Source organism: Mesoplodon mirus (genome assembly GCF_964341445.2).
Source record: "Mesoplodon mirus genome assembly, chromosome: 4".
Lineage (NCBI taxonomy): Eukaryota > Metazoa > Chordata > Mammalia > Artiodactyla > Ziphiidae > Mesoplodon > Mesoplodon mirus.
This window is the reverse complement of record NC_138979.1, coordinates 154954316-154979959: the sequence shown is the minus strand read 5'-3', so window position 1 is coordinate 154979959 and position 25644 is coordinate 154954316. Positions and strand designations below refer to the sequence as shown.

The window sequence follows — 25644 nt, the reverse complement described above, 5'->3', positions numbered from 1 at the left end:
TAACTTCTGAAAAACTAGGCATTTGGTACCTGGAATACGCAACTAGCCAAATCGTCGTGGTTTGTCCCAAGGGTCAGCTATGGTTTTGCTGCCACCCTGATTGGAGCAGAAATGGAAATTGTCTCCATTCTTTATTGTCCAGCTTTTCAGCCACACCTCTGTCGCTGTCTCTTGAATGGACCAATGACACGTTATAAATCCTATGCCAATGGCAGCTTAATTGGGGGCTGAGAGGGGAGCACCATGGCAGGGTCAGGTAAAGAAATGAAGTACCCTATTAACAAAGACAGCCTGTCCAAGGTCTTTGTGTGTCAACTAGGCTCGTGTGAATCCCCAGCTACTCTGCAGTGATGACCGGATATTGCAGTATTCCACTGAGTATTTGCTAATCTTATCCTTCCTATTCTTTTGTATTGCTCATTTTCATCTCGACTGGTAAGAATCGCATATGATAAGTCTGCCAATTAAAATGGCTGGAAATGGCCAAATAATAGCCTGCTCTTTTAAGAAATAAATACTCATATTCAGGAGCAAGAATAAGGAATTATGTTCATTTTCCTCTTTATTATATAGGGTACGGGCTTTGGTGTTCAATAAAACTGGGTTCAAATTCTGACTGTGACACTCTGAACCTTGGGAAAGTTACTTGAATCTTTGAGCTTCATCTATTCATAGGTAAAATAACACCTATCTTATAGAACCGTTACGAGAATTGAATGAGATAATCAATGTAAGGTATTTAATATAGTGTCTGGCACGTGATAAATATCCAGTAAATGTAAGCCATTGTTGTTGCTATAATTTCCTTCAGAAGAATGTTATATAGGTTAATAAATTACTAATAAAGTATATGCCACATGCTTCAGATAATTTGATCTAACAACAGAACATGAAATCACAATTTTCTACATCAGGATATATACTTCAGTACCTGATCATTTCTACCAGTCTTAGTCCTTCCTAAGCTTAACTTAGCTGCAAAGAATTTGTGTAAAAATCTCAGTAAGAAAACGATAGTAATTATTTAAAGCAAGACCAGTGAGAAACCGGCATTGTTTTGAGAATACCATGTGATTTTCCTACCAGTGAAGAAAATAATGTATCTGTCATAGTTAAAAAAAAAAAAAAAGTGAAGCTTCAGGAGATCTAGACATGTAAGCTCTATTTTGGGGGGAATTCTTCTAAAAGGTGGTTTGGTGAAAATGACTAGAACACTAGTGATATAGTAACAGTAATGAGAAAAATAATTATTGAATACCAACCATGCAAAGCATGTCACCATGTACACAGGGGAAAATAAAGAGGTGAAGGCTGTGTGACTTCTCTAGAAACTTGCAAGTTAAAAGATAAGACATTTACTAAGATATTCAGACCACTTTTTCTCCATTTTATTATTATTTCCCTGGTCCTACAATGGAAACTTATACTGAGATGATGGCTTGATTGTACATAGCTAACAAGATGATACCCTGCTGAGCCTAAAACCAAACTACAGATGTGCCTCCAAAGATACCCACCCCCCAGTGCCACTTCCAATGCAAGAGAAGATGGAGAAGGAACCATTTGCACTCTCCAATGGCAAAAGAACAAGCTCCTAAGTGGTTTTGCTAATAATCCACTCCCTTTTTATCATGAGTCTGAAAGCCAAATCGCTGAAGGGATACATAGCAACCAAACTCAGGGGGTTGCTCTTGCTGAATTGTTGTGATTTTCTAAATCTGTGATCAGCGAAATGATAAAATGGAAATATTTCCAAACAGCATGGATTACAAATAATCATGACTTGCGCAGAAGCCTATAGATGTGTTGTCCTCTGAGGCAATCTGGAGACGTGAAAACTACACTCCTAAAATAACGTATCAAATACTATTACACATTATAAACAGAGTCTTAACACTATCTGCTTTCCGAAAATGAGCTCTGACTGACACTTCAGAGGGTCTTTCGGGCTGCTTTGCTCCACTGGAAAGATGAAGGCTTCTGACACTTGGTACTAAATTTGTGCAAGAACAATGTGCACAGTGATTAGGCTGAGGGCTTTGGAGTCAAACAAACGTGAGTTCAGATCCTCGGCTCCACAACTTATTAACTATGTGATGTTGAGCAAGTTTCACAACTCTCTGGGTATAATTCTTAACTCACAGGGTTTTGAGGATTAAACTGGATAATGCATATAAAGTCGTGAGTAAAGGGCCTGGCCGATGGGAAATGCTTAAATGTTAACCTCCATCACTGTCTTTGCTGATTTTACACCTTGCTTGTTTAGAAAGAAAACCCATGCCTGATTCCCTTTTGTACAACATATTGTACACGGATGACAAAGAACAAATACTTGCCGGTGATATGCTCAAAAAGCATAAAAATTTAATTGAAAGTGCATGCTATTTTTGCCATTTCTCTAGAAGTATGACTTATTAAAAACATACAACACACCCCACCCCCCCCTTCCTGCTACTACCATCAATTTCAAATCCAAAGGCTAGAGTGAGATTCTTGGACTAAGGGGAAATTTTGCTTTTGTTTTTTTGATGGTAGTGATTACATCTTTACATCTGAAGCCAGGAGAAAATGGAATTCAGCTTAGTTTACTCTTCAGGCAACAGAAGACCATCTACCTACTGAGGGGAAACAGGCAGCCCTCTACATTGTATAAAGCAAATGTTAACTCCACGCAACTTTGTATATGGAGAGACCACTTACTCCCAGGGCTTCCTTGCAAAGCCAGCAGGTTGTCGGATGCTTCAGGTACACATGAATAGGAAATGACTCCTCATATCATGTCACATATACCTTGAGTCTCATTTTTAGTGCTCCCCTCCCAAGGCAAAATGGGGGGGGATCCTAAGTTTGCCCCTGGGTTCTACGTTTCCCTTGCATCATTCAACTTCCCTAAATGCATCCTACTTGACCCTTCTGTGTACTGTAGTTCAACACCTAAGCTCAGTTCAAGGGAACAATGAAGCTCTCAAAGAAGAAGAAACTTCAGAGTACAGATTCATAAATAACCTAATAGGCCCCGCCTTCAGAGAGAGCAGGGCTTCTCTTGTAAGCTAGAGAGGAGATGGAAAAACAGGAAGCAGTTAAAGACCAGAAGAACTAGTAAGGCAGATGGTTGGGAATGAATGTCATTTTGGTCAGAAGACAGAAGGTCCTGGGGATGAAAATCTAGCCAACGCACAAACAAACAAAAACATAAGACTCTTTTCCACTAAGTATCAAAAAGGTAGCTTCCGAAAGCAAATAGCTAGAGGGTAAGGGGGAAGGAGCAGAATACACTGGTCAGAAGAACCATCAGCCTCCAGGGTCAGGGGACTGGTGAGCTGGAGTCCACTGACCGATTGAGCCTGACTCTCCACTAATCTCTGTGTCCATTGTGGACTACCTGCCTTCAGTTGGCACATCTTTCTTCAGCTACGCTAGGACCAGACTAATTTAGGCTATACCCACACCCCATGCATGCCTCCTGCCCCTGGTCCAAAATAAATCCTGCCTTAAGGGGCCTCTGTATGTGTCTAGTCTGATCTACCCTAAATTGAAGTATTAAAGAAGAGTCTCTGTTGGGACCTCCATGAGCAGCCACTTAGTATATTCCAGCCCAGTGGAAAATGGTGGAGAGAAGAGAAAGTGGAACAGCCCTGGAGAAATCAAAGTAGGGAACTGTCAGGCCTAAAGGTCCAGCTTTTGATAAAGAGCCTCCTTTTATTTGACCCTTGGGAGGTGACAAAGAGGGAGTTTGTGGTCAATCAGGAATAGAATAAGTTGGAATGGGATATCTGGCCCTGTTCGGTCAGCAGAAGAGAAATTCATGGTCAACAAAACAATAACTCAATATTTATAAGTCAGATTCTTTTAAGGACCTAAGAATATGGCACATGCCCTCATTCAGCTTTCTGTGGGGGCAGGTGAGAGGCAAATTTTATAATCCCCGCCTTCCAGAGAGTGAACTAGAGTCATCTGCCTGAGATTAATAGTCTAGATAAGAAAGGGGGTCTTCAGGCCTCCCTGCCCACTCTCCCTCCTAAGACAGCACCGGGCAGAGGAGAGGAGAGAGAGGAACTCTCAGCCCAGAGCCACTGGCAGGTCCAGGCCTTGATGCCCTGGTCTCCAGAATTCAACCTAATATAAGTAATGAACAAAGGGATCTAACGCCTAGAAATACATTAAAAGATTATGAAAATACTACATTGTAACAAGCCCAATCTTGTGACAAGAGTCCTTTCATACTCTGATGTTAATAAATAACCACAAACCAAGGAGCTTCAGCTTCTACGGAAGTGTCAAGCATTTGAGGCAATCCTAGCCCAATTCTACCAGTCTTTTTAGTGGCTTTCGGTGGCTTCAGATGCATGTGGCTTGTCACTCCCGAAACCCTTAGGAGGCTTGAAAACTAAAGCTCTTCATGTCCTTGGTGCAACAGAGTTTAAGGATTCCTGGGCTAGAGGAATGATGAGGCAACCTCAGGCATCTCGGGGGCATTTTTATGCCCAGAAGGACATCTGCTTTCTCCTCCCTCCCGCCCATTCCCTGCTAGAAACCTGCTACAGCCTAACACAGAGAATCAGAGAAGTCTCAAGACCACTTTAACTAGGCCTGAAGGGCTAGGTGCAGTGATTGTCCTGATACTCACAGCTCCCAAGGAAACAGGCAGCCCACTGGATAACCTGGCCAGCCAGAGAAAGGGCATCAGTTGAGTGACAGAGAGAGACCTCAGGGCTGCCTCTGCCCCCAAAATGCCTACCTGCTGTCAAACCTAGCACTCTCAGATTGACAGGGCTCTGAACTGTAATGGAACAGAACTTTTTGTAAAAGAATATACATGTATACACATATATAGAAGTATAACCAAATCGCTTTGCTGTACACCTGAAACTAACACAATATTGTAAATCAACTACACTTCAATGAAAAAAAATAAAGTGACTGTAACCAAACCTTCCTCCAAATACAATATATATATATATATATATATATATATATATATATATATATATATGACAGGGCTCTGCTTTTCATAGGTTTTGAAGGCATAGTTATTATTATTGGGTTGGCCAAAAAGTTTGTTCGGATTTTTCCGTATGATCTTATTTTATTTTATTTTTTTTTGTGGTACGCGGGCCTCTCACTGTTGTGGCCTCTCCCATTGTGGAGCACAGGCTCCGGACACGCAGGCTCAGCGGCCATGGCTCACGGGCCCAGCCGCTCCGCGGCATGTGGGATCTTCCCGGACCGGGGCACGAACCTGTGTCTCCTGCATCAGCAGGCGGACTCTCAACCACTGCGCCACCAGGGAAGCCCAAGATCTTATTTTTATACCAATATTATTTCAGTATATAAAAAAGACCTATCTGCTTGAGGTGTACTTTTTTAAAATGTTACTTTTGGTATCTAAAATGATCCTAATTGCCAGGTATGACAGTGATGGAGCCTTTCTATCTAAACACAGGCCTTGAATAAGTCAGAAATTCTGAGTTTTAATCCTGGCTCGGTTAAGGGTTACTGAATGCCTTGCTCTTAAGGAGACAGAGGCCAGAATTTTCCTGTGAGAAATTGGTAAGGTTCATTGAGTCCTTTCATCACCAAGGCTTGAGAGAAAGGCCCTGGAGTGGTTTTCACCATCCTCTCCTCATGCTTCCCAACCATGACGGTGTCTGCCCCAGCCCATCTGCTGAATAGGAGCCGGGAGTCGGAGGGAAATGGGGGATGGGGAGAAGAAAACAGGCGAGGGCGAGAGGTAGAAGGCCAAGAAGAGCGAGAGGGGTGCTCTGGGTGCAGTGTGGGAACAGGGTAACTCCCCCCAAAAGCAGGTATAGACAGCCATACTCGCAGACTCACACCTCTCCCCTATTCCCCACCTCCTCCCTTCCGGTCACTTCCAGCTTTGAAAGGAAATATCCAATATTTGAGGAAAAGTCAGACCAAATATCTTGGAGTGTGAGTATCACAAATCTGGTTTTACTCTTCACCGGCTTAGTTTTGCCAAGCTCTGGAAAATTATAAATCATTCCATTATGGAAAAAAAAATCATTTTTCTTTAGCTTCAGCCCAGAGAATATCAACTGTCAGCTCTAGAATAAGGAACTGATAGGGGTTTAGTATTCCAGCCTGCTATTTCCATCTTGAAGGTCTGCGTGACAACTGTTTTCTGGGAAAATCTGAAAGGCTATGGGGGATTTTCCTTTTGAAATATTTGTGGTAAAAGGACCGAACTTCTATTTGGCTTGAAGAAAAGATTATTGTGGAAGTTAGGAAGCCTGCCTTTTATTTCTGGCTCTGTCACTAACCTGCTGTGCAATTTTGGGAAAGGCTCCTAACCTCTCCGTACCTAAAAGTGAGTCCATAAAAGACATGAAGAAAATGAGTGTATTATGACCATAAAGGTAGCAGCCCACTATGAAAAATGTTTCAAACCACATTAGTATGAGTGTTGTACTTAAAATTCCACCACTATCATTGATTCTCATCATGTCCAACCTTAGGAAATCCATCTTACATAGAACCAATTGGCAGTACCTGAGGAAGATAGGAGGGGAAAAAAAGAATAAGGGAGATAACTTTAAATAATTTTGTGTTTATGGTGAGGATACTTTCAATCTTGATAAAATCCACACCTCTTATAACAGACCTGAAGAAAAAAACCTCTGTTGTAGATTTCATTGTGAAATTCACAGGTAAAGCTAGTAGGAGAGTCCTTAAAGAAGATATTGGCCCAGTATGAGGCAACATAGATGGAGGAAGAGAAAGGAATCTCCTCGGCTTTACACAAATACACACTCACTCAATCACAGAGGGATGGATGATAATACTGCTTTCACCTCATTGTAGCCATTGCCTCGACCATTGTTTAGAGACAATGCACTGAGGGAGAACTGTGTCTGCCATTTTGGCCAAAAGAAACACACAAGCAAACAGTGCGGCACCACAGGGTGGCTTTCTCCTTGGCCTATTTCTCCTGGGGTACAGGGTGGCTTTCTCCTTGGCCTACTTCTCCTGGGGTACGCATGCAAGAGGATGTAGTGGAAACCCTGGGCCGGCAGCTATTGTGCTGTAGATGTAGGCGTGAAGCGCTCAGGTTCCACTGTCGGCTCGCTGTTCCACTGGCCCCAATGGGGCTGAGGTTAACACGTGTTGGTTCCGGGCCTCAGATGGGGCGACAGTTGTAATGAGGCCACAAACAGCAGGCTGGTGTGCTGTTTCCACCTTCAACCCAACCTCGGCAGCATCCTGTCAGTGATGTGAGGCCCACTGCAGGAAACAACACGCACCACTGGCGAACTGCGACAGTGCACTCAGAGTGGCTTCAAATGGTGCATACTCCAACTGTGGGCAATTCTGCAGTTAGCACGGGAACAAAAAAGTCTCTGGTCAGCCAGGGCTTGGAAAAGAGCAAGGCCACTTGTCAGATGACTCTGAGGATCACGGACATGGAAGAAACCTTCCTACCAGCCTTCATTGCACTGTACCTTTCACGTGGCCGAGTGGCTTTTGTGTGGAGTTTGTTTGGTTGTCTTCGCCCGCACGCTTACTGCCCACTGAGCCCCACAAAAAGGCAGGGGAGGTGAATTTCCAACAACCCCCTGAGTTTCTGCTGACCTTTTTAGGTGTTTTTGTTACTTGGTGGTGCTTTCTATTCACGTGTACTCCTGGCCTCTGGGGATTCCCCTCCCTTTGATTTGCAAAGAGGATTAGAAAGACACAGCTTTGTGATCTGTCCATCACAGACGGCAGCTATTAACTGATTTCCCCTCCTTAGACTCATCTGAGACCAAGAAAACACTTCTGTTGAGTCACTTGCTCCCTGGGAATCTGAAAATTCGGTTCTTGGGGGAGTCCAGCCTGATAAACACGGACCTGGCTATTCTCCAGCCCCACCACACTGTTAGTGGCTTATAGGAGGGAGGAGCTGAAGCCCAGAGGGGCCTCTGAGAAACCTCCAAAGGAGGACGTGCCAACAGTGGTCTGACTCCTTGTTTCTCTATTTCACGGAGGCAAATGGCAGCTTAACCAAGGGCTCTCCAAACTCAGTAACTGGATGTGTGCATTCAACTCTATCTCCAGAGTGAATCTGTGGCATAAAATGGGAGCAAAGGTCACTCCCTATCTGTTCAAAAGGAGGTCAAAAGGTCTGCCTAGGAACAAATTTCCAAGGCAGCAGCCTCATCAGATATGCTCTTGAACAAAACTATGTATTTGACGTCCTCAAGGAAGGGATATTGTGTAAGGTGTTATTTAAAAACAAAAGGTGGGGGGAGGTTGGGAGCTGAAGCAATGTTGTCTATGTCTATACTTAAATACATGATATCAATAAAGGCAAACAATGATCAACTTCGATTAAACAGAGTCAACATAGGAGAGACACAAGAAGAATAGGCCCAGAACAAATACATTAAAATGGCTAAATATTTACATGGTGAGTAGGAACAGACTTCCTTCCATGGCAATGCCCTTGGAGTGGAGGTCTCCCATCATGGTCACTAACAAGCCAACTACCGATCACAGGCTATAGGCCCATAAAACAGATACCCCGGCCAAGGGCAGATCACACTCAGTGCCAGATGCCAAATAGGTTTGCCATCTCCAATACCCACTCTGGTGGCTTGGGACTGGCCACCTAGAGCACCGACCCAAGAGGAAATGTGAGGTGGTGTCAGACCTGAGTTGCTACAGAGGATGGTGAGGCACGTGTGCTGCTAAACTTGACCAATATCACGTGAGTGCCATCCTGAATTCCTTCCTTCCTCACTTTCAGTTGTTCACCTATGATCATGTTCACCTCTCACATGACGTCATTAACAAGAACGATCATGCCATTGTCCACGAGTATGATACTTTATATTTTTCAGAGTTTGTTCACAGAATGGTCTTAGCTGACCCTAACTACCTAGTGAGGGGAGCTGAAAAATAGCTGAGGCCGCTGTTGTGTGTTAGAAGGGTGGGCTCTGCGGTCAAACCTCCTGGGTTTCTATCTCAGTTCTACCACCTACTGGCTGGAGAGTTTCAGGTAGGATACTTAATCTCTCTCTGCCTTTCTTCAACTCTGTAATTGGGACAACGATCATACCTATTGTGGGGATAAATGAGTTGGCATATAAAGCACATAAGACAGTGCCTAATACCTAACAGGTGCCTAACAAATATGAGCTCTTTATTCTATCCACTTCCGTTTTCCCAGTAAAAAAATTGAGGCTTGAGACCTCTATATTCTATCTCTGTATTTCTCGTGGTTCGCTCACTCGGGCTAAGTGCCCCAGTCTGAAATATCCTCCTTTACTCTTCTTTAAGTTTCCACCTTTCCGGGGCCAGTTCAAATCTTACCTCTTCCATGAAATCTTTCCTAACTATGCTGGCTGCCACTGACTTCTCTGTTCTGGATACTCCCACTCTAGAATCAGTACCAAGTAATTCAGTACCAGTATTTTTCTCTAGTTATGTCATCTGTGTTATTCTTATCTTTCTACCTACAGTGTAAATGTTATGAGATTTTGTGTTTCTACTGAGCTCTTCCTATGTATCAGACCCTGTACCAAGTACTTTACATACATTAGCTCATTTCATCCTCACACCTCAGTGGAGTAAACATTATTATCTTCGTTTTGAAGATGAGGAAACTGAGGTTTAGAGAAGTTGAGCAATTTTCTCAGACCAAATAGCACGTAGAAGAGCCAGATTCAAACCAGATCTGTCTGGCCCTGTAGCCTACACTGGTTCTACCACATAAAAGGCTCTCAACGTGAAAACTCACAGCCTTGTGGATCTTTGTTGATTAATTTCTTCAGAGCAAGGCATTTGCTGACATCAGATTGACCAAGTTCTGTGCTGTTTAATGCAAAATCACATGTAAAGGAAAACTGTTCAAAACATTTAAGAATAAGACAAACTTTCGGTAGCAAGAAGAAACCAGTTGACTGTTAGACTGCTGTCTGGTAGAGTTGGAAACATTGAATCTTCAGGCCAGGGAGGAACCATGCTCTAGCAGGTATGGCAAGAGAAAGGACACGGATTCCTGGAGTCTATTTCTGTCTTGGCCACTAACCACTTTGCTAATATTTTCACTTCTGCTAAAATGCGATGACAAGAGTTTCAGAAGAAAGGTTGCCACATAAGAGCAGAATAAGAACAGGCAGTTAGCTGGTTAAAAGTGGTAGAGCCACAAACAACATCGGGATCGAGAATAGGAGTTCACAGCTGGGACAAATTCCATTTAGGCATTTGTCTTTCCAGCTTCACTTCAACTCTTAGAGAGCAGCACTGGGTATGGAGCAATCCTTAAATCTAAATGATAATAGTATCTATGTTTTTTTTTTTTTTACTTTCTTCATTTTTTTTTTAAATTGAAGTATAGTTGGCTGACAATGTTGTATTAGTTTCTGGTGTACAGCAAAGTGATTCAGTTATATACATATTCTTTTCTGGATTCTTTTCCATTATACTTTATGTTTTTAAAACCCTACAAGGGCTATCTTTAGTTTACTGAGGATCCATGTGAGTCATTCAAGAAGTTTGTTAGGGCTTCCCTGGTGTCACGGTGGTTGGGGATCCGCCTGTCAATGCAGGGGACACAGGTTCGAGCCCTGGTCCGGGAAGATCCCACATGCTGCGGAGCAACTAAACCTGTGCACTACAACTACTGAGCCTGTGCTCTAGAGCCCAAGAGCCACAACTACTGAGCCCATGTGCCACAACTACTGAAGCCCGCGTGCCTAGAGCCCGTGCTCTGCAACAAGAGAAGCCACTGCAATAAGAAGCCCGTGCACCACAACAAAGAGTAGCCTCCGCTCGCTGCAACTAGAGAAAGCCCGCACACAGCAACGAAGACCCAATGCAGCCAAAAATAAATAATTTAAAAAGAAAAAAGAAAGAAGTTTGTTATTTTCCTACTTGAAATGATGTTTGCACCTATTTTCAGACTGGTTACTCCAAGCCAGGGTGGTACTAAGTGAGAAACAACGAATTGATTCTTAATATGTTTGGTAATCAATTCATGAAGTGTATTAGTGCCTCTGCATCCTGGAGGCCCCAGTTTTATGGTGAGGACACAGCTGGGATAGAGGTAGTAGGGGCAGAGGTTTGTTCTGGGTCTTTGAAGTCATCCAGCCAGGACGCTAGGCCTGAAAGGACTGGTGACCTCGGCAGGTTTGTGGCTATTCCTGCAGCCCTTTAAGGTGCATCATGATCCTTTTGCAAAGAAGGACACAGGACCTGTGGGTGGTGGCTGTCATTTCCATATATCTGGAGTCCCGCTGAATTCAGGATCCTGGAGCTGTGGGCGAGTCTCGTGGAAGACTTCCTGCTCCCATCAAGGCCTGGGAGGGATCACTGCTGAGAATGGGGGCCCAGGAATGGGAGGCCAAGCAAGCTTTCTTCTGTCTGGTTATTGACAACACAGTGTTCCTTCTCATGGACTCCTCCTGCCCTCCCCAGGACCACACTGAAATGACTAAACCTGCCGCCGCTCCAGTGACTCCACTCAAATAAATAAGTCAATCCTCTTTAAGTTTGTGGTCTCAACTCCTTGTTGGTTTATTGCAAAATTAAAGGGCACACAGAGTAGAACCATCAATCAGTAACCAGCAGAGGAATAAGCTCTTTGTGGAATGTACTGAGAAGCAGGAAAGAAGACAGAAAAAAAATGAAAAGAAACCTCATGAAATGGTCATTTGTTAGGAGAACAGAGGGGGAAAAAAATCCACATTTCACATGCAGCATAATTTAGGAAAAGTCTTATTAAAGGTTTCCTATCTCGCCAGGAGAGCAAGCACAGGAACGCAAACAAAAATCCCTCAAAATGATCTGCCATTTATTAGTGCTGGTTTCTTGTGGGTTTTGCTGTATTCCATAGACACAGCCAGAGATCATGGGGACGAGAGGCTGGAACAGTGACTCAGCAGGCTCAGGACCGGGGAAGGCGAGGAGATATTAACTACTGTTTATTATAAAACAAACAAACAAATACAAACCGTCTCCCTCAGCCCTTTCACCCTAACCTGACCTTCCCTTAGCACCCTATTATTTAAAGTAAAAGCACCTAGTACCATGACTTATTTGGAATTTTTAATAAATGCTCTTTGATGAAGGTAAAAACTGAAGAGCAATAATATAGTCCAGGGCTGAGTCCCCAGTGGGTGCCAAATTCCTCACTCAATGCCCTATTTACATAACCTCCTCAGTCCTCATTGCAATCCTATGAGGTAGGTGACATTATTCTTCCACTTTAAGGATAAATGTATTTAATAACGTGCCTAGCTTACAGCAAGCAGCTATGCCTGTGTGACCCCCAAACCACTCTTTCAACCAGATACATCAAATTCAAGCATGACACCAAGAAAACTATTATGGCATTCTAAATCCTGCTGGAAGAGATGAAATCGGTAGTATTGGAAACAGCATAACGGTAACTTACCAGTCCTGTCTACCTTGCACATTTTCTACTCCAGGTAAGTTCCTTCTCTAGACAACTAGTATCGATATTCTTGCCCATTTCACAGGAGAGGAAAGCAAGGTGCCAAGAGGTGTAGGGAATTGCTTACACTAATAAAAAGAAGAGCCATTAGACCATAACATGGCTTTGATTCTCACCCGTGGCAAAATGTAGCTTTTGAAATAACTTGTTAATGGGGAAGAATTCTTTATAAAATCTCATCTGAATCTCCTTACCATCTAGTGATAAGGTAGGTATTACATCTCTTTCCACATCAGAGAGGAAAAGTGAGTGGCCTATAGTTTCCAGCATATAAATGGACCCAAACCCAGGTCTGCTGACTCCAAATCCCATGCTCTTTACATTCCTTGACCCTGATAGGGAACACACCTCGCAAAGAGAGGCAGACTGATGGTAAAGGAATGACAACCATGAGAAAGCTGGGTCTCAGCGTCTTTCTGAAACAAGTATGAGCTGCTCGTGAAGTTGTGATGCCCAGTCCAATGGGATCTTGGCTTCACTTCTTTTCTCTACAGAGATGACTATCTATATAGTGTTAGAGCCTCTATGGTCTCTCTGAGGGTAGTCCTCCATTACTAATGTGAGGCTCATTATAAGTGCTGGTTATGGTTTATCAGAAGTGGTCCCATTCATTAATTCAGCCAAGGAGTTCCCAAGAGGACAGAGGAAGCAAGAGAAAGCCATATCTGGGACTAGGTAGGTTCAGGGCAAGACTGCAAGGAGGTTAAAGAATAAAGTATATAATTAGGGCTTCCCACTGCAGGCCTCACAATCTTCTCTCTGATCTAGGTACCCCATGGACTTTGTGCACTCATCCTTCCCAGCACAGCTAGAGTGGAACCCCTCCCAGACCTCCTTGCCCTGGCCTGCACTACCTTGCAGGGCTTTGAGAGCCCAAGATCCCACCCCTGTACCATCTACCACTGCTCGTAACTCTATACAGCCCTTTCTTCCCTCTTTCTAAAGAACTAAATCTTAAATAAGTCTTAGGTGACTTTGGCTACAGACCTTCAAGTTACCAGGTAGGGCCCCTAGTGACATACCTACCAATGGCTCTAAAGCAATGGCTCTGAAGTGGTACAGGTGGGTCTTGAATCTCCAAGCTCCATGTTAATTCCTCTACACGTTCTTTCCTTCCCTCTTCTGAAATAAAAAATCTGGCTCTACATCAGACTGACAGATTCCCCTACAGATCTCTGAAGCATAGTTGAAATATAAGCTGGATATCTGACAAAATAAGACTACTCAAGTAATTTATTTAATTATTAAAATTTAAAATGTTAATAAAATATTTCTTAAATACCAACTATGGTCCAAACAAAAAGATAAGACTGATATTTTCCTGTTAAAAAGGAGAAGTAACATGAGTAGGTGAACAAACTAGAATGAAAGGGAGCAGATAAATAATCTTTGTCATGAGAAGGATGAAAAGAGAGAGCTACAGGAGTCTAGAAGATGCGGAGAGATGACTTCTCACTGGGGGACTCAGGGAAAGTGTCTTTTGATCTGGGCCTTGAAAGATGGGCATCATTTAGTCATTGAAAGTTATGTAAAAGGTCATTCCAATGACAGAAGAGGCCCCAATATTGTAAAAATTTGGATCTGCAGAATATTTCAGAGGAGGGCCTTAAACTCTGGAATACAGGAGTCACTCAAAAGGTAACCAATCTGCATCTTTCTACAATAACAGACCAGACATTTACACCAGGAATTCATCTGTCTTTAAAAGGAGATCTTTGAAAAAATGGAAACAGGCCCCTCAGCCAAGAGACACTGGAGAAAACTTCCCCTCATCATGAAGCTTCTGAGGTCTGCACATCCTGACCTTTCAGGAAGGAGATGCAAGGTGTCTCCACAGTATCATCCTGCCACTGAACTTGGTTCCTACAGGACAGGTTCTTGCAGTAAAGAAATAATACCGTTTGTCAGTCGAGAGAGTCAAGGGCATGTGTGTATGTGTGTGTACGTGTGTGTGTGTGTGTGTGTGTGTGTGTGTGTCAAACTGTAGAGCTAAGTTTCAAACTGTATTTAGAAGCTAAATTCTGCTAAAACACATCAAAGGGTATCAGGCCCCATTACAGAGGAAAGGAAAAGCCCTAATTCATATGCAACGGGGTTTAGGAAAAATCTTTATGAAAGACTTCTTAGCAAACTAGTGGAGTAAAAACTAAAACAAAACAATAACCAAAAAGTCCTCAAATGACTGTGTGTCATCAGAGTCTGTCCTGCCTCCAATTCCCTCACAGGCAGGAGAGACCCCATTAGATTTCAGAGTTTTCCTACCCTGGAGAAAAAAGGCATTATGAGCCAAAGCAGAGTCCTCTGATTTGTTCCACTTCTTTAAAAAAAAAAACAAAACTATCTTTTTCCTGCCAGTTACTTTTCAATATGACTGACAAAATTTTCCACTTTTCTGTTTATGTTTTCTAAGCCAACAGCAAAGCTCAACTAAGGTTCAAATAAAAACAGTAACCAACACAACATATAAGCATATTGCTTTCATGTAAATTTAGCCACTTATTTGGTAGTACATGAGGGTCACAGAGAAGTCCCCCTGACCCCAACCTAGACTTGGAAATAAGGCAAATAAGATGACCCTCTGGGGTTAAACTACGTAATCAGCACTTCTTGGCTCAAAGCAGAATCACACAACAAAAGGACAGGTTATGTGCTCAATAAAATAATGGATCTAGGCAATAATCATCAATGGATGTTCATTAGGTGAACCGTTAGGTCAAAAGTTGGTAGGGAACTTGCCAATGGAATGATCAGACTACCATCATCTGAGTACACTGATCTATTTAATCACCATTTTAATCTATTTAATCACCAGACATTATTGCTTTATGATGATAAAATAGGAAGTATACAGCACTACCTATAGAATATTTTTGCCTAAAAAAAATCTAAATCCTAATCTAATAACCACTAGTTTATGAGATATGGAAGAACAAGTTAAACAGCACCATGACGAAGCCATCAGCCAATCACTAGAACGTGTGGCATTCTACATCCAATTTCTCCAACAAATCAATGTCACAAATAAAGCGGGGGGTGGGGGGGGTGCGGTGCTGTAGATTATAAGTGAGGAAATATAACAACCAAATAGAATTTGTGGACCTTATTTAGATCTTTACTCAAACTAAACAACTATAAAAGGACATCTTTGAGACAATCAGGGACGTTTGAATATGGGCTGGGTAGTAGAGGATATTAATGAATTGTTCATTTTGCTAGGTGTGCTGAAGGCATAGCAGTTATGGTTTCCAATGCCCTTACCAATGTAAAGAGGGAGAGTGGCTGGAGAAATATGTTCCACAGACAAAATTAAAAATACATACCAGGGAGAGAAGGAGCGAGGAAGGAAAAAAGGAAGGGAGGAAGGAAACATAATAATGGTACATTTTAGGTGGCACAGTGGTTGAGGGTCTGCCTGCCGATGCAGGGGACACAGGTTCGTGCCCCGGTCCTGGAAGATCCCACATGCCACGGAGCGGCTAGGCCCGTGAGCCATGGCCGCTGAGCCTGCGTGTCCGGAGACTGTGCTCTGCAACGGGAGAGGCCACAGCAGTGAGAGGCCCGCGTACCGCAAAAAAAAAAAAAAAAAGGTACATTTTAGTAGCTCGCCATGAATACTTACATTGGCACAATAATGTAAATGTTAAATATGGTTTTTACTAAATATTAAGATATAACCATACTGGAAAGAGGGAATAAGTGCTCAGTGGTCATTTCCATAGACATCATCATGGGAAAATCAAAAATAGAAATTCAAGTATATCGTTTAGAAATATGGAGGTAACTAGCAGAATCAACAAGGAAGGAAGGAAACACAATCATGGTACAATGATTTGAAAGTGGCTGCTTCCAGAAAGTAAGAATCAAAGGGGAGAAGCGGATGTGGGGCAGGGACATGCTGTTTTTCAGTATAAGGATTATATGATTATTAGATTTATAAAACTATAGGCATGTTGTACCTTGATGAAAGACAAAATATAAATTAAAACATCTGTCAGAATGATATGGGGAGGAAGTTAACCAGCCAAAAATTAATATAAAGGATAGTGAGAGGCAGAAGACCTAAATAGTCATTTCACCAAAGAAGACATACAGATGACCAACAGGCACATGAAAAGATGCTCAACATCACTAATTATGAGAGAAATACACATCAAAACTACAGTGAGATATCACCTCACACCTGTCAGAATGGCCATCATCAAAAAGTCTACAAACAATAAATGCTGGAGAGGGTGTGGAGAAAAGGGAACCCTCTTGCACTGTTGGTGGGAATGTAAATTGGTGCAGCCACTATGGAGAACAGTATGGAGGTTCCTCTAAAAACTAAAAATAGAACTACCATATGATCCAGCAATCCCACTCCTGGGCATATACCCTGAGAAAACTCTAATTCGAAAAGATACATGCACCCCAATGTTCATAGCAGCAGTATTTACAATAGCCAAGACATGGAAGCAACCTAAATGTCCATGGACAGAGGAATGGATAAAGAAGATGTGGTGCATATATACAATGAAATACTACTCGGCCATGAAAAGAATGAAATAATGCCATTTGCAGCAACATGGATGGGCGTAGAGATGATCATATTAAGTGAAGTTAAGTCAGACAGAGAAAGGCAAATATCATATGATATCACTTATGTGTGGAATCTAAAAAAAATGATACAAATGAACTTATTTACAAAACAGAAATCTACGCACAGAAATCACAAACAAACTTATGGTTACCAGAGGGGATCGTGGGAGGTAGAGGGAGAGAGAGAAATTAGGAGTTTGAGATTAGCAGATACAAACTACTATACAAAACATAAGTAAACAAGGACCTACTGAATAGCACAGGGAACTATACTCAGTATCTTGTAATAACCTATAATGGAAAATAATCTGAAAAAGAATATGTGTGTGTGTTATGTGTGTGTGTGTATAACTGAATCACTTTGCTGTACACTTGAACATAACACAACATTGTAAATTAACTATACTTCAATTTAAAACAAAAGAATAGTCAGAGAAACAAGTGGCGTCAGCACTGATTCCAAACCCAGCTAGGGCTGCCAGGGCCCCCAGTGCGTGCTACTCCCGGGAGCATACAGATCACCTGACAGGCAGAGCTGGACTATGGAGACGGATGCAGCAAGCTAACAGTTCCTGATACCATAACCAACTGAATCACTTAACCCCTTTATGATCAATTCCGTACTTATCAAGTAACCTTCCAATAATTCGTTTTCTCATTTAACCTGCCTTGAAGGAGAAACATGCTAGGTAGATAGGCGTGCCTGTCCAATGCACAGCACAGCTTTCTTTTTCATTTTAAAATGAATAAGTTGGCATTCTGTTTTTATAACTCAGTCCCTGTGAGCTCTGGGACCGAGAACAGGGCCACGTCCTCCTGAGTGTGATACGTTCTGGGTCAAAACTTGGGCCGAGGCCAGACAACCAGGCGAAGCCCACCTTGCCAGACTGCCTGACTCTGGCTAGCAGCCTCCCCCTCAGGAGCTGCCCCAGCTTCAGGGTCCTCACATTACCTTGAGCTGTTTCATAACAACCCAGTTAACCCCTATTATTTCCCTATATTAAACTAAACAATGGAGAGGCACCCGCGTCTGGCCACTTCCAGGAAGATGTAGTGGACACCTGTGGCTCTGTTCAAGCAAATATCTTCTTCATCTTTCGGGACCCCACAGGGCACTAGGGGCAGGAGCTGAAGTCCCAGAGCTTTCTATATAAAGGAATGCTCATGAACTTAAAATAGTAGTAGAATATTTCAACATTTTCTATAAAGAAACATAATAATAAACATGACTGAGTACTTTTAAAGCGCCCTTATATGTAATAGCTCATTCAATCCTCGCAAAACCCTGTGGTGTGAAAACATTCTATTTTTATTTCCCTGGACTCATTAATTTACAACAGTGGAGAATAAGACACAGTGAGTCTTATTCTCCACTTGAATAATTTGGCCAGGGTCACCTGGCCAGATGAAGCACGGATTCCCATCTGGGTCGTACAGCTGGAGGGTCTGGTGGAGGTGAAGTGTCTTGCTGAGACTCACACCATAAATGAGGAGCAGAACTGGGAAAAGGCATCTCTCACAGAAGCAAGTAGAAGCCGAGAGAACCCCGGAGACATCACCATCTCCCAAAACCACGGCTACTGGAGCCAATTCCATTAGCTGTGAATGAGCTGACTCAACACCCAAGTTACATAAAGTCCCCCCAGTGATCAGTGGGTGGAGCAGAGACCCTGCGGCAACTCAGTCCAAGGATTCAAAAATAACCCCTGAGGTCAAAGCCGAATTGATTACAGGACAAAGAAGGGAGTATGGCACATAAAAACTGTTCACTGTTCCATTTTTAAGTTGAAACAAGCGCATCACAAAGATGACAGGCATTTGCTTTGCTCCCCCTGGAGAAAGGGAATGCGAAGAAAACGGCGACATCGATTTAGGAGAGTCCCAAGCTTCTGACAATAGCGCTCTTTTCTCAAACCTACCATTTATTGAGCAGTTACTTTGTGCAAGCAATGAGGCTAACTTGACAATCATTATTATCCGCATGCTCCAAAGAGCTCAAGTTAATGGAGCCCTTACTGAGTTTCACATGGATTACCTCCCGACCACTATCCTACGAGGTAGGCCAGAGTAGTATATCCATTTGACATGTGAAGAAAGCGAGCGTAGAGAGTTTACAAAAATTGCACGAGGTACTGGGAGAGCCAAAACCTGAAGGTAAAGCCCAGACCCCAGATCTACTGGAATGCAAAGCCTTGCCTCTTAACCATCATGTCATGTTGCCTCTTTATCTCTTCTGATCTTTACAACACACCTCCAAGGTTAGTGCCAAAATCCTGACTTTACAGATGAGAAAACTGAGGCTCAGAGAGGTTAAATCACTTTCTGAAGACCAACACTGGTAAGTGGCAAAGCTGGGGTTCAAATCCAGGATCATTTGACTCCAAAGCCCAAGCTCTTCATCACGACATTGTATCATCTCTCCTTTCACTGGGATGTCAGCTCATTTATACAAGGACTATGTATCAAGGACTTAACTACACACTAGGCACTGTTCTAGGCTCTTAGGATACACTGTGAATAAAACAGCAGGAAATCCTTGCCCTTGGGGAGTCTATATTCTGGCAATGGGAGGCAGACAATGAACACAGTAAGGGGTAGAGAGTATAGCGTGTCCAAAAGTGGTCATTTCTGGGGGACACAAACCAGAGTAAAGGGGACCTAGTATAAAGCGTGCAACAGTTGTGATTTTAAACAGAGTGGGCAAGAGAGGCCTTCATGGGAAAGCAGAAATATGGACTTGAAGGTGCTGAGGGCAGCAGGCATGTGGACATCGGTCAGTTCTCTATCTCCTCAGCAGAAATCTTTAAAGAGAAATCCTCTAGCCCTTTACCATCTTATCTCATGTGGAAATGTCAAGAAAGCAGAAACGTTCAAAAGCCAAGGGCCTTTGCTTTGCCCCCTAACTTGCCGAAAATGCATACTGCAAGGTGACAAGCAAATACGCACCCAGCTCATCCACTACTACAGATGGAAATAGTAAGGCTGGTGACTGTGCATAGGCAAGGGGGAAAGAAGGGGTGCTAAATGTTTTACCGATCAAGAATTAGCTCCCAAAGTAAGCGGCCTTCCCCCAGGCAATCTGGGTGATGTCTTTGTCAAGCTCTCAGCCTACAGATGTTAGCATTATACAACTATTCCCATAAAACTGCTCTGCATAGCAGCCAAAGACTAGCTGAACCCCTGTGACCTAAATGTGATATCTCTAGCAAAACCAACAAGACAAGCTACATCACACTTTCCATGAGTACACAAGGCCTAGGCCATCCTGCTGTAAGAGTTTATTACAGAGCTAGGGTCACCCAGGAGTTCAGCCTACGTCTGTGGGAAGTTACAGAGATAAGCTCTTAATACAAATAAAAAAAGAATTCCTCTATTAGGAAAATCCTAAAACGCTATCCTTCTATTCCAGAATTTCTAATAAGAAAGAGCTAAAGCTAGGCACTCAATTTTGGTACTTGGCCTCCCCTATGAATGGTCCCTGGTTGAACTGTCTTCCCCTTCAGTTCACAAGCACTTTTCTTTGGCCATATCTGAGGATACAGCAGTATACACCTTATATTATCTCCTGTATTGGGCTAGATCACAGGGCATCTCACAAAGTAGGGGAAGTGAAGTAGCTCTGTAATGGAAGTTAAGATAGAAAAGTTATTACCAGACTTAATGTTAGTAAAGTCTTCCAGACTATTTGAAATTTATTTCTAGTTTTTATTTCCTTGTTGACCAATGGAAAAAGAGAGTCATTCTAGAACAGCTGTTCCAATTGGCAGCTGTGCATGACCAGAAGCTTCAAATCAAGTAAGCAGCTAAACCCAGGGCCCTGATCAAGGACCTGTACTACAGCCTGAGATCAAACCACTTTCCACGATGCAGGTTCTGCAAAAGAAATGAGAGAGGGAGAGAGAGAGAGAAGGAAAAGCCGAGAGACGTAAATAACTTCAGATTCCATCCCTCACTGAGTCACATGTTATATGTTCGCGGAGCCCCAGGACTAATAAAGCCTCCATCTGCCCTGTGGAGGGAGTGCCCATGCTAGTCAGGGTCCGGCAATACACAAGGAAACCAGGAGATGAGCCAGACAATTTCAGATATGATGAGCGACATAAGGGAAAAAAATACTGCGTGGGGGGCTATGGATGGGAGGGTCAGGGTAGGCCTGTCTGAGAGAGGGCGCTTGGGCTGCGATCTGAGTGGTGACTCAGGTGGCACAGAGTTCAGGGCAGAGAGTCCTGGGCAGAAGAGATGAGAGCTAAGGTCCTGAGGCAGAAACCAACTTGGAGTGCTCTAAGAACCCAAAGAAGACCTGTGTGGCTGGAGGTTAGTGAGTAAAGAGACAGGTCAGAGGGGTGGGCAAGGCCGACTCTGGCAGCATCTTGGAGGCCAGCACAAAGGCTTTGGCTTTGGATTTAAGGGTGGTGGAAGGCCACTGGCGGGTTTAAACTAGGGGATTGACATGATCTGGTTTATGTTTTAAAGTGTGCTGATTCTGAGGAATTAAACCTTCAACATTGAATCCCCCCTGCAGGTTTTGGTACAGATCTTGTGTTCTATGAAACCCACTTTAAATATTCATGAGGGTTCAATCCCTCTTGTCTGAAAGAAAGGGAGGGAGAGAGGGAGAGAGCGAGGAAGGAAGGAAGGGAGGAAGGAAGGGGAAAGGAAGGAAAAATATCCACTAAGGCTCCTCTTCTTCAGGCTGCTAAGAGTTGAGAGAGGTGTAGGGACTGAAACACAAGGTCTCAGAAACACAGCCCAGTAGGAGAAAGACCCATTAAGGGTCTAGACTGGAGCCAGGGTAGTGCTCTCACAGCCCCATCTTCTCAGGGGGGCCAGAGGGTGAGACCTGAGAGGAGAAGGTGTCTGACCATACTGCTCCAACAGAATCTTAACAATAGTGATGGCCCTGAAGCAGAATATTTCTAGCCGGAAAGACTTTCAAAGAATTCCAGCTCATCCAAGGCAGAATGTATCCCATTCTATCAGTCAGAAAGTCCTTACTACATCTCTACCAAATGCAGGGTAGGAACAGAAAAAGATGAAAAAGTGAACACTGTGTAAATTACAGACGCAGTGCCTTTGAGGATTAGAAAATCTCATAGGGAAGCTAGGAGAGAAGAGGGAAAAGATCTACAGTGGTACAGAGCTACCTTCCCATATATGTAGATATTTAAAGGCAAAGCTCAAACCCAGTCTTTGGATTCCTGGTCCATCACTGTCTCAGATGACTGAACTCACAAGGCCCATGGTTTATAATTCTAATTGTAATGAGATGGGATCAGACATTCTTGAGGAATCTGTAACTCTTCCTGCTACTGCCCCAAGAAGACAAAGGTCATCCATAAACAGCCACTTGGTTGAATCCACTTCAGCAAATGCAATCTCTTCCAACCCACCATCGGTTTCGCTTCCCTATGGGGAAGCTACAAAATGTACACGGGAGGAAGTGAGAGTGACCAGCTGGTGATCATTTGTCTTTTGTGAAAATGCACAATCCACTCGTGATATATAAGCATACGCAGAGGCAAATGGCAGCATGGTGTGTGTGGTGGCGAGTGAGGGTTTGTGCACACACATATACATTCTAACAGATCATCCAAGAAAAATAAGCAAGACCTAAATATGTCTACAGGGTGTCTAAAGTGATCTCTCCCAGAGAGGGAAGATAAAATTGGCCTGCTTTCTCTGGCCAACAGGGAATGCAATTCTCTTGTTGCTGCCCATGGAGAAACGTTAGAACTCAATCAGAGGCTTTATTTTATATGTTAGTCTCTACTCTCCACTCAAACAGTTTCCAATGAAAATGGCATTTAGGTCACATCTTTAAAACAACAGCGATTTATAACAGTAGTTGATAGTCTACAATGAAGCCTCTGGCACATGACTTGACATCTGAAGAGTTCAGTTTTAGCTGTGTGAGATGGGAACTGTAAAACTGACACGCCAGGGTCAGGCCAGTGGGAGTGTGAGCATGAAATAAATTGCTTAATTTATTATGAGAAAGCATTGTGAACACAGCAAAAATATGAATATTTTTATCTGATATTCATACCCAATGTGATATATATGATTAATCTGATGTTAACTCAGATATTTCAGCTGAGTTATAATCCTCTATTGTCAACTAGAGAGACATGAGACTGAATTCTAGGCCCATGAGCCAACTATTTCAAAGGCAATTTCCTCAACAACCGTAGGGAGGACTCACCTTCATGGGTGTGTACAGGCACGACAGGAGCTCTGGCATGGAAACTCCTCTATAAAATGGCTCATATCTAGATATGTCATCCTTTTGATTCACATTAATATTGGCAAAATAATCCATCAAATCCTTACTTAGGGCTTCCCTGGTGGCGCAGTGGTTGAGAGTCCGCCTGCCGATGCAGGGGACATGGGCTCGTGCCCCGGTCCGGGAAGATCCCACACGCCGCGGAGCGGCTGGGCCCGTGAGCCATGGCCGCTGAGCCTGCGCGTCCGGAGCCTGTGCTCCGCAATGGGAGAGGCCGCAGCAGTGAGAGGCCCGCGTCCCGCAAAAAAAGAAAAAAAAATCCTGACTTAATTCTCATCTATTATCGCTCTGGATTTTTATAGCAACCTTCTGAGGTATATAGAAAAGTTGTTATTATCCTTATTAATATGATAAAACTGAGGCTCAGAGAAATTACTGGAATTGTACTTTCTAAAGGAGGTAGGATTCTAATCCTAGACTTTGACAATGTCCAACTATCATCATTTCTGCAAAACACCATTACCCAGCAAAATATAAATTAAAATGAACTTTAGCAAAACTATAGTATCAGAAGGCAAATAAGTGTTTGCCTGAGGCCGGGGGCTGACTGACTGCAAGGGAACATGAGGGAACTTTGGGGGGTGATGGAAGTGTGGTTATTAGGTGTACATACTTGCCAAAACTCATCAAACTATATACTTCATCGTATATAAATTAAAAATATTTTAGGGCTTCCCTGGTGGCGCAGTGGTTGGGGGTCCGCCTGCTGGTGCAGGGGACGTGGGTTCGTGTCCCGGCCCGGGAGGATCCCGCGTGCCGCGGAGCGGCTGGGCCTGTGGGCCATGGCCACTGGGCCTGCGCGTCCGGAGCCTGTGCTCCGCGGCGGGAGGGACCGTGGCGGTGAAAGGGCCGAGTACCGCAAAACTAACTAACTAAATAAATAAATAAATAATATTTTAATCTGATGTTAATATAATCTCCCAATTTTACTTTCCATAAACAAGACCAATTATTGGTCTTTATTATTCTCTTTCTACTGCCTTTGTCTAGAAGAGTAATTATCTCCTTTGAATTTCCCAGTGGTAAACATGTTCTGTCATCATTACCTTGATGTTCAATGAAATGACATGCTAGGTTTGCACAGGGGAATGTTTTTCTTTTCTCATATAATACCATTTGTATTTGCCTTACCTTGGTTGCCTAAGTTGAGGATGTTTTTAATATTTGTGGTTGTCACAGTGTTTCTATGATTAGGGCTAATCTGGGGATCTGAATCAGCTGGATTGTTCGCATTTGGAGTTCAAAACCGAAAGAACAAACATTTCCAAAGAGCAAAAAAAGTAATGGCTTTCCTGAGAGCACAATATACTTCCCCTTTCCAAATTGCCCTTTACCTAGCCGAAGAGTGTACAGGGTCGCTGGAGGCAACACAGAGGCAGACTCACAAGTCTACTCTTCAGGGTAGGGGAACCTAGTGAGAACTCAAGGCTTTGGTCGCCTGCTTTGGAGCTGATTCAGAACTCTGATTCTGTCTTCCTAGAAGATGGGTCCTCTATCTCTGCAGCTCTGCACAATCTATCGAACTACATAAATAACTGGTTTGCTGATGCTTTTGATCAGATGGTTGCTGATTTACATATTTTCACAGCACCTCACAAAGTGCTTTCGTACTTATTAGTGCACTTGAGGCAACAACTTGTGAAGTCGGTGCTATTATTAATCCTATTTCACAGAGATATCAAAGTCACTGGGAATATATGCAATTTGTCAAAAGACACTCAGCTCTTAAGTGGTGGAGTTAGAATTGTGTTTCATAGCCTGTCCTCTGTTCGTTTATACCACATTGCCTCCGATAACTTCACTTAGATCAAAAAGCCATCCCCCTCCCAGAGAAGGAAGTATCTAACACCTGTTTCTGAGAGTGCAAACATTGATCACTTTTGCTAGACAAGGACTTCCTCATGAGTAGGGAAAGAGATAAAGAATAAACATGATGGGATCATCCATCCGCCATCTACAAACTCAGTGCATACACTTTATCCCGTTTGGTGGCATTACATCGCATTCACTGTGCATTTCCCATGTCACTATACTTATAATCCATATTTTGCTGAGCATAATCATATTCATCCCTCAAAACACTAGCCATCCACCCCCTCCTCTGCGAGTATTTCCCTGATCTTCCAGAGGGAATTATTTTCTTTCTCTACCTGATTCATCCCAATAGAATAGCACTTACTATCTTATTCTGCGTAGTTAATTATTTCCTTCCCAGTCTGTCCTACTGGTCTTGGAGTACCTTAAGAACAAGGACCATGGCTCAATCACCTCTGTGCCATTGGCACAGCACCTGATACATGGCAGATCCTGATGAAATGATTGCTGA

General features: G+C 43.1%; 1 protein-coding gene across 5 annotated transcripts in view; it reads right to left on the bottom strand.

The window, feature by feature from the left end:
* Positions 1 to 25644, bottom strand: part of RAD51B (RAD51 paralog B) — a 666036-nt gene that overhangs the window by 214405 nt on the left and 425987 nt on the right. The window lies entirely within an intron of this gene.